Consider the following 15,307-nt stretch of genomic DNA (forward strand, 5'->3'; position numbering starts at 1 on the left):
TCAGGACACTTCTCACCTTGGAGGCATGGAAACCCACAAAGAACCCCATCAAAGACCCCTATGAGAGTGAGGCACGCTGAGTCTATGCAACAGCTTCCAATTCTATGAGAGATAGAAGAGCAGCAAGATAAAGAGCTCGGGCTTGATGTCAATAAGACCAAACTTTGCATCTTGGCAATTGTGGGGAACAAGTTACCTAACTCTCTGAGCCTCAGTTTATGGGTGATGGCAACACCTAACTGTGGAGTCATCATGAGGATTAAAAGAGGCAATACACATAAAAACACAGTGCTCGGGACTTCCCTAGCAGTCCAGGGTTATAACTCCTAAATTCCACTGAAGAGGGTGCAGGCTCAATTCCTGGTCAGGGAACTAAGATCCCACATGCCATGAAGTGTGTCCAAAAATTAAAAAAAAAAAAAGCATAGTGCTGGACACAGTCAAAGTTTTCAACACATTAGTTGTTTTTTTAAAAGACCAAAGACCATGCACTAAAATGGTACATGTTAGGCCTAAATCAGGCATGTAATAAATGCAAAGAGCTTAGAATGATGCCCAGAAGATTATAGCCCAGTAATTGCTATATAACTGTTTGCTGTTATTACTGTTATAATTATTTCCCTATATAACAACTCTTTGTAACAGTGGTTATATGATAAGCAGTTGACTCTCTCTGTCTGTCTCTCTGTCTCTCTGTCTCTGTCTCTGTCTCTGTCTCTCTCTCTCTCTCTCTCTATATATATATATATATATATTTTTTTTTTTTTCTGTTGCACCAGGTCTTAGCTGAGGCATGTGGAATCTAGTTCCCCAAACAGAGACTGGAGTCTTAGTCACTGGACCACCAGAGAAGTCCTCAAGCAGTTGACTTTTATGGGGAGGGAGCCTCTAATGTTTATTTCTTATGGGAGCTGAGATCATAAAGTAAAAAAGGCAAATATCTTCTCAATGGACTTACTTTCTACCAGTTTCCCTTGTTCCACTTAATTTTACCTGAAATAGAAAATGTATTAGTAGATGGGATAAAATCACCAATCAAACTTACTGTTGAGCTTGATTGGATATTTTGCCCAACAGAAATTATTTTAAAAAGTAACCCTCTGATGTGGCTTCCCTCATAGATCAGTTGGTAAAGAATCCGCCTGCAACACAGGAGGGTTCTAAATTATCAACCCTCTGGTAACTTAGAACATGCAACTCAACCCAGAGAGACCTCTCACCCCCCATTTCCAGTTTCTCATTTCCTCATATGGTGGCCACTAGCTACTCAGTTGTGTCCAACTCTATGCAACCCCTGGGATTGCAGCCTGCCAGGCTCCTCTGTCCATGGGGATTCTCCAGGCAAGAATACTGGAGTGGGTTGCCATGCCCTTCTCCAGGGGATCTTTCCAACCCAGGGATCAAACCCAGGTCTCTTGCATTCCAGGCAGATTCTTTACCGTCTGAGCCACCAGGGAAGCCCTAGCTACTCATAGAAGCCTTTTTTAATGAATCTTTTATTTTTAAATGTTTATATTAAATCCCCACTGGACCTAATATGTGCAAATTTAAGACATGTTATTTCTGGACACACTTTAACCCAAAGAATTCAGCGCAGTGATTAATCCTAGAATGCAGTCAGCAGTCCATTGGGTCAAGGGATGAGGGAGGGCAGTGCGAACTCCGTCAAAAGGGCGTCTGGGTTTGTGGTTTCCATGCCACACCATAGGAGGGCCCCTAACTGAATTTTAAAAATGCACTGAGTTCACAGAAAAGGGAATTAAGTATAGCAGGGGTTCACTTCGAACATTAATCTCAGAAGCCAAATCCTTCATTTTGAGAAAGGCCTTCAATACAAGGAGTCCCTTGACCTCCGTACTTCCTGCACAAATAGCTCTGCCAAAGCCCGTCTGCTTAGACTGCAGGCTTTCCCCAACTCACCCGCCTGCTGGGATGGAAGGAACCTGATGGAAATTACAGGCCCTTAAAGGCCCACTCGAGACCAAAACATGGTTTTGTTAGAGCAACAAATGCTGTTAATTCCTTTATATCCCTTTAAGGCTTATGCCCCACCAGAGAAGGTCTCCAGATTTATTTTTATTTTATAGTGGAAAACAGCCTCACATAAGAAGCTCAATTGTTTAGCAATAACTAATTAAAAATGATTGTCAACATAAAATTACTAACATTTATTAAGTGCTTCCCAGAGTTTTTGCTAGAAGCTGTGTTAAGCACGTCACACATATTAACTATTTAATCCTCACAACAACCCCAGGAGATAGGATAGAATGTTGTTATACCCATTTTATAGCTGAAGAGACCAATGCACTGGACAGGTGACAATGCTGAGGTCCCACAAATAGAAAGCATCAGAACTGAGTTTTAACCCAGGCAGTCTGGCTCCTGAGCCTGTGATCCTAACCACTGTACTCTACGGTCTCAAAAAAGATTCTGTATTGTCTACAATTACATTATATATAAGTGTATATATCTATTAGCAGTAGTACCAGTGTAAAGACAGGGCCCGGCACACAGTAGGCACTCAGAAAATGTTTGTTAAATGAATAAGTGAATGTGGATATACATTTGAATATTGTGATATCAGTTTGTAGAAGTGGGTGTCAAGGAAGATAGGGTTTAGCTCAGCGAGGATCTGAGCTTAGAGTCACATTGGAGATTGAACACAAAATAAGGTTTTAATTTGACACATTGTACAAGATGAGTATTTTACAGGACAGAATTCATGTCAGGTTTAGTCAAATTTACTGATCATAAAAAGCACATAAAATAATATGTGCTTTACTTCTACTGTTTCTCTACTTAGAATATCCTTGTATACACCTTCTATCCATCCAACACTGGTTTAAGCATAGTAGTTACAAATATGTGGAGCCAGATACCTAAGTCTGAATCTTGTCTCTCCTGCTTACCAACTGTGTAACTGTGGTCAAATAACCATCTGGGGCCTTTAGGCATCTTACCAGTACCCTCAGCATTAGGATTATTGGGAATTTTCCATGTGCTGCTACAAATAGGGTCCTGGGAAGACCACCAGAACATTATAAGCCCAATGTAGGTATTTCCTGTTAGGATTCATCATCCAACTGTCTACTTTTTGTTTTAAAAATGCAGTGCTTGGATGCAGTCTCAAAAATGACAGAATGATCTCTGTTTGTTTCCAAGGCAAATCATTCAATATCACAGTAATCCAAGTCTATGCCCTGACCAGTAATGCTGAAGAAGCTGAAGTTGAATGGTTCTATGAAGACCTATAAGACCTTCTAGAACTAACACCCAAAAAAGATGTCCTCTTCATTACAGGGGACTGCAATGCAAAAGTAGAAAGTCAAGAGATAACTGGAGTAACAGGCAAATTTGGCCTTGGAGTACAAAATGAAGTAAGTCAAAGGCTAACAGAGTTTTGCCAAGAGACCACACTGGTCATAGCAAACACCCTCTTCTGACAACACAAGAGACAACTCTGTAGATGGATGTCTCTTATACTCTGTGTACATGGATGTCACCAGATGGCCAACACCAAAATCACATTGATTATATTTTTTGCAGCCAAAGATGGAGAAGCTCTATACAGTCAGCAAAAACAAGACAGGGAGTTGACTGTGGCTCAGATCATGAACTCCTTATGCCAAATTCAGACTTAAATTGAAGAAAGTAGAGAAAACCACTAGACCATTCAGGTATGACCTAAATCAAATCCCTTACAATTATACAGTAGAAGAGAAAAATAGATTCAAGGGATTAGATCTGATAAAGTGCCTGAAGAACTATGGACAGAGGTTCATGACATTGTACAGGAGGCAGTGATCAAGACCATCCTTAATAAAAAGAAATGCAAAAAGACAAAATGGTTGTCTGAGGAGGCCTCACAAACAGCTGAGAAAAGAAGAGAAGCTAAAGGCAAAAAAGAAAAGAAAAGATGGATATACCCATTTGAATGCAGAGTTCCAAAGAATAGCAAGGACAGATAAGAGAGCCTTCCTCAGTGATCAATGCAGAGAAATAGAGGAAAACAATAGAATGAGAAAGACTAGATATCTCTTCAAGAAAATTAGAGATATCAAGGGAACATTTTATACAAAGATGAGCACAATAAACGACAGAAATGGTATGGACCTAACAGAAGCAGAAGATATTAAGAAGAGGTGGCAAGAATATACAGAAGAACTATATAAAAAAGATCTTCATGATCCAGATAACCACAATGGTGTGATCACTCACCTAGAGTCAGACATTCTGGAATGCTAAGTCAAGTGGGCCTTAGGAAGCATCATTACAAATAAAGCTAGTGGAGGTGATGGAATTCCAGTTGAGCTATTTCAAATCCTAAAAGATGATTCTGTGAAAGTGCTGCAGTCAATATGACAGCAAATCTGGAAAACGAAACAGTGGCCACAGGACTGGAAAAGGTCAGTTTTCATTCTAAGCCCAAAGAAAGGCAATGAGGAACCAGAGATCAAATTGCCAACATCTGCTGGATCATTGAAAAAGCAAGAGAGTTCCAGAAAAACATCTATTTTTACTTTATTGACTATGCCAAAGCCTTTGACTGTGTGGATCACAATAAACTGTGGAAAATTCTGAAAGAGATGGGAATACCAGACCACCTGACCTGCCTCTTGAGAAATCTGTATGCAGGTCAGGAAGCAACAGTTAGAACTGGACATGGAACAACAGACTGGTTCAACAGGAAAGGAGTACGTCAAGGCTGTATATTGTCACCCTGCTATTTAACTTATCATGAGTACATCATGTAAAATGCCGGGCTGGATGAAGCACAAGCTGCAATTAAGATTGCTGGGAGAAATATCAATAACCTCAGATATGCAGACGACACCACCCTTATGGCAGAAAGCAAAGAAGAACCAAAGAGCCTCTTGATGAAAGTGAAAGAGGAGTGAAAAAGTTGGCTTAACACTCAACATTCAGAAAACTAAGATCATGACATCCTGTCCCATCACTGTATGGCAAATAGATGGGGAAACAGTGGAAACAGTGGCTGACTTTATTTTGGGGGGCTCCAAAATCACTGCAGACCAGTGATTAGGTTGCAATGACCAACCTAGATAGCATATTAAAAAGCAGAGACTAGTTTACCAACAAAGCTCCATCTAGTCAAAGCTCTGGTTTTTCCAGTAGTCATGTATGGATGTGAGAGTTGGACTATAAAAAAAGCTGAGCGCCAAAGAATTGATGCTTTTGAACTGTGGTGTTGGAGAAGACTCTTGAGAGTCCCTTGGACTGCAAAGAGATCCAGCCAGTCTATCCTAAAGAAATCAGTCCTGAATATTCATTGGAAGGACTGACGCTGAAGCTGAAGCTCCAATACTTTGGCCACCTGATGCGAAGAATTGACTCATTTGAAAAGACCCTGATACTGGGAAAGACTGAAGGTGGGACGAGGTGTCGGCAGAGGATGAGATGGTTGGATGGCATCACAGTCTCAGTGGACACGAGTTTGCGTAATCTCTGGGAGTTGCTGATGGACAGGGAGGCCTGGCGTGCTGCAATCCTTGGGGTTGCAAAGAGTTGGACACGACTGAGCAACTAAACTGAACCAATATTTATCGAGCATCTACCATGTGTCAGGTTCTGTACATCATGCTAAATATAGAAAAATAAATGAGATACAGTCCCTATTTTCAAGGAATTTGGGTTCTATGGCAACAGGTAAGAGACATCCAATGGCCTTACAGTATATGAGCCCAAGAAGTTCATGGCAGTTTAACTTTACCTTAAAGAGTCCACCTAGGAGAGATGATGTCAGAACTGAGAAGTCTGAAGTTTGCTTAGGAGCTGGCCAGGTAAAGAAGGCGGAGAGGTATATTTCTGTTTCCCCAGAACAAGAGAGATGGTGGATTCAGGGATGTGAGACAAGGAGCTCTCTATAGTTAGAGGGTTAGATGGCAGTAGTGTAAGATGAAATTGAGAGACAGAGCAGTTCCTGAGAATCATCTGATATGCTAAGGAGTTTCAGAAGGGCTTTGAATAGGGGGTGCAGAGATCAGATTGGCAAACCTGTGAGAGGCCATAGTAGAGGCAAAGTAGATGGAGAAGAGGGGATTAAGGATATATTTAGAAGGTAAGAGTCATGGGGCTTAGTGACTGATCAGATATTGAGGATGAAATAAGAGACACAAAAAGGTTTGGAGTAGAGATACTCACTCATTCCAGAAACATTTGTTGAACATCTACCATGTGCCAAACACTGTTCTAGAACTTGGGAAAGCAGCAGTGAACCAAACAGGCACAACCAAATATTGTCCTCATGGAGTTTACATTCTCACCGGGAGAGACAGACAAAAATAAATATGAAAATAAATAAAAATATACAGCAGGTTTAATGATGGTAAGTACTATGAGGAAAAATAAAGCAGGAAAGCAGGGAAAGGAATAGAAGAGTAAAGCAAGAAAGGAATATAAAGCTGAGGTAGGTTGCAATATTTCAAAGGTGGTCAGAGAAGGCCTCTCTGAAAAGGTGACATTGAGAGGGATGAAGATGGTGAGGGACAGAGCAACTGAAATGCCCAGAGGCAGTGTACTCCAGGCAGAGCAAGAGCCAGTGGTGGTTTAGTCACTCAGACACCTCCGACTGTTTGTGACCCCATGGACTGTAGCCTTCCAGGCTCCTCTGACCATGGAATTTTCCAGGCAAGAATACTGAGTGGGTTGTTGTTTCCTTCTCCGGGGGATCTTCCTACCCGAGGATCAAACCTGGGTCTCCTGCACTGCAGACGGATTCTTTACCAACTGAGCCAGAATGTGGATCAATTTGAGAACATCTGGAGGGCTGGTACAGCCGGAATGGAGAGATGGAAGGAGGAAATGATAGGAAATGAGTTAGGAATATAATGGGGCCACGAGACCTCCCAGAGTGTTGAGAGGACAAGAGGAGGACAAGAGACAGGATCTCTATCCCAACCGAGGGAGAAGAGTCCATGGAGAAGGCCAAGGAGAAAGTGTCTGCCCAGGAAAAAATGAGATTCAAGAAAGAAGGCATGTTCATGAAGTCAAGTGAGGCAAGGGTTAAATGAAATAATGATGGAAAACTATCATTTTGTTTGGCAACCAGGAGATAACTGGTGACCTTGACAAGGGTGCTTTTAGTGGAGTGGTAAAGCTGGGTGGTAAAGGAGTGTAGATAGCAGGTGTGGATAACCCTCTCAGATAACTGGTCTTGAAATGAAGAACAGGGATAGGATAATAGCCAGAGGATCAAAGGAAAACTTGCTTTTTGAGAGGAGAAAGGTCTCAGAATATCTATAAGCTGAAGACAAAAACTAGTCAGATGGGACTGGGTATCCTAGACACACAGGACAAGTCATTCATTCATTCATTTGCTCAACAAATATTTATTGAGGACTTGTTGTTGTTCAGTTTCTCAGTTGTGTCCGACTCTTTGCGACCCCATGGACTGCAGCACGCCAGGAGTTAAGCACGGGATATACACAGATGAATAGAACACACAGTCCATTTCCTCACTGGCAAGACAGATACATATATAACTATATACAGTACAAAGTGAGGAAGGCAATAGAGAGAGAAGTAAAACGCCAGGAGAAACCCATTCATTCTGCCTGTGTGGAAAGAGGGGGAAAGTGAAGGAAACTTCTCAGAGGTGGAATTAAAAATGAAAAAGTGAAGGGTAGTAGGCATTCTAGTCAGGAGAAGGTCACAAACAACAGCAAGATGGGAAGAGGTGGTGAAAGCATTTAACCCCCCGTGTGACCAAAGCCTAGGGGGTGGTGAAGTAGCAAAATCTGCAGATGGTGAGGTGAGTTGGGGCCAGATGGTTCAGAGACTTAAATGGAAAAATGGTCCTTATGCTTATGGGTGACAAGATATTGAGCAGGAAAATGACATGATTACAGGTGTGTTTTAAGCACAACACAGAGGATGGATTGAAGAGGGAAGAATTTGGGATCAGAGAAACTGGGTGTGAAGATATTGCAATGGTTCAGGTAAGAGACAACAAGGTCCATAGGGCAGTGGCAGTTTAAGAGATGATGCATGCGGTAAATACTGTGAATTATCTCATTCCACTCTCCTTCCAGTGTACCTTCTTGAAAGGCTGAAAAGCTAAAACCCTCATTTCCCAGACCCCTTGCAGTTAAAGTTCCAAATGCAATGTGAGTTCTGACAAACATCCATTTTGTGGAAGATTTGTTAAAACTGAGGAAGGGGCAGGTTTCTGGCTGCTTCTGCTGTTTCTTCCAGCCAGCACAGTCATAAACACATGTTCCTGTGGCATCACCCCATGGGCTGCTAGCCTTGTGGGTAGAGCACAGGGCACAGGCACAGGCACTATTTTTGCTGGTGTGGATCTAGCAGACAAAACATGCCTTTGTTGCGAACATGGCGGAACAGCTTTCTGATCCCAGAAAGTGGTGTGTCCCAGAACTCAGTAGTTCTAGTGGTAGTTTTCTGACTCCTCACCTTCCTGATTGTGGCAATGCAGCAGCTCCCCTGACAGGCTGGTTCTGGCAGTGTTACTGTGGAAGGCTGACCTCCAGGTCCAGTGGGATGCCTGCTCTTCCAATCACCGTATAAGGACTTGATTGCATATATTAAAGGGCTTCCCTGGTGGCTTAGACAGTAAAAATCTGCCTGCAATGCAGGAGATCCAGGTTCCATCCCTGGGTCAGGAAGATACCCTGGAGAAGGGAATGGCTACCAGCGAGAATGATTTCTATTTACTGCAGTTGAACACTCCCTGATTTGTTGAGTAAATAGAACCGAGAGAATTTGATGCCAACTGAATGCAGAAAGGAAGGATGGGGGTGGTAGTGAGAAAAAGAGAGGAGGCAACTGCTTCCAAGGTTTCTAGCTTCTTGTGGCCATCCATCAAAATAGGGATTCACAGAGAGAACTGGAGACTTGTGGATAGGAGAGTGGGGCATCTCATGAGTTGTCAGGAACCAGTTCTCTGCAGCATCTAGCTGTGGGGCAGGCAGTTGAAGCTAGGTCATTACTGACTAATAGGGGAGCAGAAGGAGACTTGGTTCCAGAAAGTAAGTTTTTATTGTGATGCATCATTGACTTACACTTTCCAGTTCAATTATTGAATGGAAGAGTCAAATGAAATAACAATGGCAGCTGCTGCTGCTGCTAAGTCACTTCAGTTGTGTCCGACTCTGTGCGACCCCATAGACGGAAGCCCACCAGGCTCCCCCGTCCCTGGGATTCTCCAGGCAAGAACACTGGAGTGGGTTGCCATTTCCTTCTCCAATGCATGACAGTGAAAAGTGAAAGTGAAGTCGCTCAGTTGTGTCCGACTCTTAGTGACCCCATGGACTGCAGCCTACCAGGCTCCTCAGTCCATGGGGCTTTCCAGGCAAGAGTAATGGAGTGGGGTGCCATTGCCTTCTCCGAACAATGGCAGAGTTAGTGAAATTTATACACACTTACCTGTCTGTTCCCAGGGACATTTCCCCCCTCATATCTTACTATTCAGAAAGCTATCATTCTGATAGTATCTCCTTTTTTTAACTTTGGTTACAATAGTGCGTTTTTTTTTCTTTTTAGAATAAGATGCTAGTCTAGCAGCATATTTCTTTCAGGCCCTAAGTGACACAGTGGTGCTCAAATAAAATGACATTTTAATTTCAGCCTATTGCTTTCGTGATGACAACCTGTCTGTGGGCTAGTGACTCGTCATATGACTCCTCCTCTCAAAAACAGTGTTTCACAAAACGGATGACTAACAAGGACTTAGTGTATAGCACATGGAACTCTACTCAATGTTATATGTCAGCCTGGATTAGATAGGGGTTTAGGAAGAGAATGGATACATATATATGTATGGCTGAATCCCTTTGCTGTTCACCTGAAACCATCACAACATTGTTAATTGGCTATATCCCAACACAAAATAAAAAGTTTAAAGTGTGAAAAAATATTAAAAAAAAGATATTGTGTTTCACTGTGGAGGTTATAGTAAACATGGACAAGTAGTAAGTGTTCCTTTTTCTTTATTCTTATTTACTTTTTTTTTTTTAGCATCTGATTCCGTTTATTATCAGTACAGTGACATGTTCCTAAGGTTGTGGGCAGTAGGAAGGTAAACAAACCTCAGTTCAGCTTCCTTAACTCTTTGGACAAATAATAACCTGACACTGCAACTTGAGATGGGAGCATGTGCTTTCTGATTTTATAATAAAATTCTGGTATTTACAAAATTGTCATTAAGTGTGTACCTAATGAAATTGGACATGAGGATTGGAGGAGGTAGAAGTAGAAACGTTTGCAATCTGTTGTAAAGATTAGCACCTATTTTTTTAAAAACAAAAAAGACTCTCGTTAAGATTTCAAGACACATTTGAATATGCTTTTATTGTAGCATTGGTGACATTTGGTTATAGTTAATTAAATGCAAATATCTCTGTTCAACTGGCTTATGAGCCCGTCCTGCGAGTGCAGAAACTATCTTGTTGAGCTATGTTTTTCCCCTATTCCAACTAGAGGTCCACATGGTGGGCACTCAAGGAATGCTTGATGAGTGATGGAAGGAAGTTTCTAAACAGGAGGTCAAGGGACACTGTTTTAATACTGGCTTGAACTGAAGCTTGGCTTCAGTTTCCTCAGCTATGAAATGAGTTTCCAGGTCGTAAGTTCTGTTATTTCCTTGAAGGGCTTCTTAACCATAAAATTTCTTGATCTCTAATGGAAAAGGATAAAGAATCTCCTTCCTAAAATGTTTGAAGTATCACTGACTAATGGGTTCAGTTTGGTTGCGCCCTCGGCAGAGCCATGGATTGCATAACCTCTAGAGTTCTCTTTGGATTCTGGGTGGTGGGATCCTATTAACTCTCCTCTCCTTTGAGATCTGGGTCAGAATTACTGGGCATGGAGCCCCTTCCAGAAACAATTTAGCTACTGAATTGTTTCTATTTTCCTCTTGTTTACCATCAGAATATTTCCCCTTTCCATGGGGATTTTCTAAAAAGGTCACACAGCCACCTCAGAAAACCATCCTCTTGTTGAATGACAATGATAGCCTCTTTCTCTGGTTGGCAACCAGAAGCGACCGCTGTCTGATTTAGGCAGAAAGAAAGGGTTAGGACACTTAGTTGGCCAAGGCCAGAGGGAAAGTCCAGCCTCTGGTGATGACATAGAGACTGTGGCAAATGTCTCCATGCAAGTGACGATTAAGCAAAGTTCCACCAAGGCCTTGCTAGAGCAGCCCAGGGGGAGGGGGCATCTTCTGGGACCTTCTCTGGGCTTTTAGAGGAGACCCCAAATACTTCAGTGTCCTGCCAGTACCACCTTTGCAGTCCAGTTTCAACATGCATACACAAAACAATCTAGTGCCCTTTGGAAACAAGGATAATCCGGCTGTAAGTGCAGTTAACAGCTCTGGGTAGAGCTATGAGTATAAACCAACCTACGCTCCATCCATCAAACACTTCCTGAGTACCTGCTATGTGCCGGACCCTGCACTAGGCATTGGCCTCAGCATGGTGCATGAAATCAGAGACCACAGACAGATGGTCTGGTTAAGTAAGCATGCACAATTATTATAATAGCACAAGGGCCCTGCCTTGCCTTAGGCCCTGCCCTTCATTGCCTTCAAGAGCAATGAATTCGACCCTGTGAGTGCTGCCGACTTGTCCATCCGGTCTGATGGCAGGTCCAGGATCTGGGTGCTGCTTTGCCTTCCCATCTCACAACCTCTCCTGCTTCTGTGGCACTTGGCTCATCTGACCATAGCACTCGGCTCCCCACCTCCCTCAGTGACTCCCATCCCCTTTTGAGTAAAGATCCAACCCCTTAGCAAGGCATTCTCTTTCTTTTCTTCTATCTTTCTTTCTGTTTGCTCTTGGTCTCCACCGTGGTGCATAGGCTCTTCGACACTGCATGGGCTTTTCTCCAGTAACAGTGACTGGGGCCTACACTCTCGCTGTAGTGCAGGGCTTCCCATTGCGGTGGCTGCTCTTGTGGAGCGTGGGCCCTAGGGCGCACACAAGTCCTGACTCCCATTTTCTTTTTCAACTCTACCTCTTGCCCCTTCACTAATGGTCCATAATTCATGGACCACTGAGATTTTCATGTCTCAATGCCTTTCATGTCTCAGGGGACATGTACCTGTCCACACTGAAAATTGCTGCAAACACCTGTACCTCTAGTTCTGTGGCTCTTCTTTGGCTGTGGGAGCACCCTAGGCAGGGCAAGCCAGAAGTAGAAGTGTTCCTGGAAACAGGTCCTCCTACTCCAGCTTCTTTGCTCTTTAGTTGAGATAATTCTGAGCCACACGTTGTGTTACACTGACTCCCAGGGCTGTCCAAAGGAGTTGAACTCCAATTACCCACAATGGTAACTGTCTCGATAACACACCCTCCTTCCATTCCGGCTGCATCCCCTATTCTTCTACAGCTGTTTTCTGGGGTCATCTCCCAAACTAACTATTGCATTCAAGTCACTGTCTCGGAACCTACTTCTGCAGGGATCCAAACCACACAATCTCTCCTTTCTTCTCCACTTTGGCCCTTATGCCACATGTCTCCAGTTGGTTGAGCTCCTCATTCTTGAAGTTCTGTCAGACAGTCACCTCTGTGATGCCCTTTCATCTACCACACTCCACCATCCAGCGTAAGGGCCTCTTTCCCCTGAGGTCCTTGGCCCTTTATACAGACTTCTCTTACAATGTGAAGCAACATGGCGGTAACTACGTTTAGGTGTATCTGCCTTTGCCCACTAGGGACTATAACTTACTCATCTTGTCAACTCAGGCCCTAGCAGAGTGCCTGGTATGGAGTAGATGCCCAATACATATTTGATGGAAGAATACGTGAGCCTTCTGCTGTGGCTTCCTGGTTATAATTCCCGGGTACACAGGAAGAAGCTGGAAGCCATGTTCCTGACCTGCACTTCTGGACCAAGAGGAACTCTTCCACGTCTCGAGAGGTGGTTAGGAAAACTTTCCTTGCCCTTCTTGTGGGACTGACTCTGATTGTGATCTTATTGCAAAAATAATAGTAATAATAATAGAGTCTTCCACTTCAGGGCAAGTCGCCAAGCAGACTTACCCAGTCATTAGGAATCCAAGGAATAAATTCCAAAAGTGTGAAAAACCAGTGAGCAGAGACCTGAGGGCTGGTGGAATGGCCATAGGAAAATGGCTGCAGATAAGCCTGAGGCAACTCAAAGATGCCATCCATCTTTAAGCAAGCGGGCTATCTTTGTAGTTTTTACCACGGGGTGAAAACCAGCTTTGTAGTAAGCTGTGGGCTGAGTCAATAGCCCAGAAGAAGATGTAATCTTGCAGAGGAATCCAAGACTTTTGATTGAGCAGGCAGCTGGTCTTTAGGGAAGGCTGGTTTCAGCTGAATTTCAGCAATCCTTGGCCTGCAGTGTTATTTTAAAATCTCACTGCCAAGGAAGACCTGTCCCTCTGGACTAGCAGGGATTAGATCGAAGGTGCGGGCTGATACCCCACAGTGTTCAACTTCAAACAAACAAAGAGGAACACAAATTCCAGATCCATGAGAAGGAAAGTTGGTCTTCCCTGCTGAGTAGAAATGGAAATGAACTAAGCCGCTTGCAGTGTAAGAAATGGGAGTTGGCACAGGAAAATGACCCCAAGTTCTACCATGTTGCTACTGGAACTCAGGAGCGAACCAAGGAGGATTTGAAGAGGGGCAGTAAGGCCCTGAGGAGGCAAGGGAAGAAAGAATACGAGCATTATTTAAGGGCTCTTATGTGCCAGGCAAGTTTTGTTTGCTTTTCAATAGCTCAGTCATGTCCGACTCTTTGTGGCCCCATCGACTGTAGCCTGCCAGGCTCCTCTGTCTACGGGATTTCCTAGGCAAGAATACTGGAGTGAGTTGCCATTTCCTTCTCCAGGGGATCTTTCCAACCCGGGGATCAAACTCGAGTCTCCCACATTGCAGGTGGATTCCTTACTGCTGAGCAACCAGGGAAGCCAGACAAGTAGCACTTATTTATTTCTTCTCCTGGCCCTTAGAGCCATGAACAGCCATGAACAAATGGAAAAAATAGAATCCCAGAGAGGTCAAATGATTCACCCAAGGGGTAAGGGATGAAATTTAGGTTCAAGTCACAAGATGAGTTTGAAAAGAATTCAAACCAAGTTCAAAACACAAGATGACCATCACTCTTTAGGTGATATGCTCAGGACTCAAAATTCAAAACTGGGCATATGTTTTTTTCTCCTCTGTGCATTTATTCATTCACTGCCTTTGGGTGCCCTGTGAGGTAGGCACTGTGACTGTGGGAGAAAGGAGGAGGAAAGGATCTTTAGAGGATCAAGTTTAAAAAGGCCTCACTCCTGGAACATCTCCAAATTTGGGTTTAGCAATATATTTGGCTTGGATAGGAAGGAAGGGAGAAAGGAGGGGAGGGGAGGGAGGGAAGGAGGGAGAAAGAGAGAGAGAGGCTGCAAGCATAGAATTTAAATTTTCATACTTCCTAATGTTGGTTATGACCATAGGGACACACTGAAATACCACGGGATTGGCAAGTACTGCCCTACTTTCAATTCTGCCCAAAGCAGGAAGGCTTAGGTAAGTCACGAGAAAGCCTCTTGTTACCACCCTAAGACCAGAACAAAAGCGCTGGGAGGAGACTCCCGTCCTGACAGCATGATTTCCAAAGAAGCTGTGCTGATCTTATGACTGTGATGTCTCGAGTGTCACAATTGTGTAACTAGCTGATATTTTAAATGATCATCAAACCAAGTACATAGGATTATGAAGATAATGTACATTAGTTTTAGTAAAAGAGTAGAGGAGAGATAATACTCATTGAAGAGCAAAGAGAAGAAGAAAGAAACCAGGACTGGGATCCTGACCTGTGGCTTCTAGCTCTCGCTCCTTCGCTGGTTTGAACTTCCTGTGCTAACTGACTTTTCTCTGCTTTCATCAAGGAGCTGTGCTAGATGACGTGGAAGACAGCTTCTAGCTCCAAAGATCTAAGGGAACATTTGGAGATGTTGAAAGATGGTAGGCATCTGAGTGTAATTTGGAGCTATTTGGCTATGAGTCAGAAACAAATCCAGGGACTATTTTTATTGCTCTTTACTTCAGATTCCCTAATTTGGGTTCTACTAAATGAGACAGACAGAGAAGGAGGGAGGGAGAGACAGAGAAATAGAGGGGAGAGAGAAAGGGAGAACTATGAAGAGGTAAAGGGAGGAGTTCCTAGCAACTCAGTGTTTAGGACTTTGTGTTTTAACTGCTGAGGGCCAGGGTTCAATCCCTGGTTGGGAAACTAAGATCCCAGAAGCCCCATGGCCAAAAACAAGGGGGCAAAAAAAAGAGGTAAAGAGGAAAAAAGTAAAATAACAAATAAA

This window comes from Bos indicus x Bos taurus, chromosome 6 (assembly GCF_003369695.1).
Source record: "Bos indicus x Bos taurus breed Angus x Brahman F1 hybrid chromosome 6, Bos_hybrid_MaternalHap_v2.0, whole genome shotgun sequence".
Classification (NCBI taxonomy): Eukaryota; Metazoa; Chordata; class Mammalia; order Artiodactyla; family Bovidae; genus Bos; species Bos indicus x Bos taurus.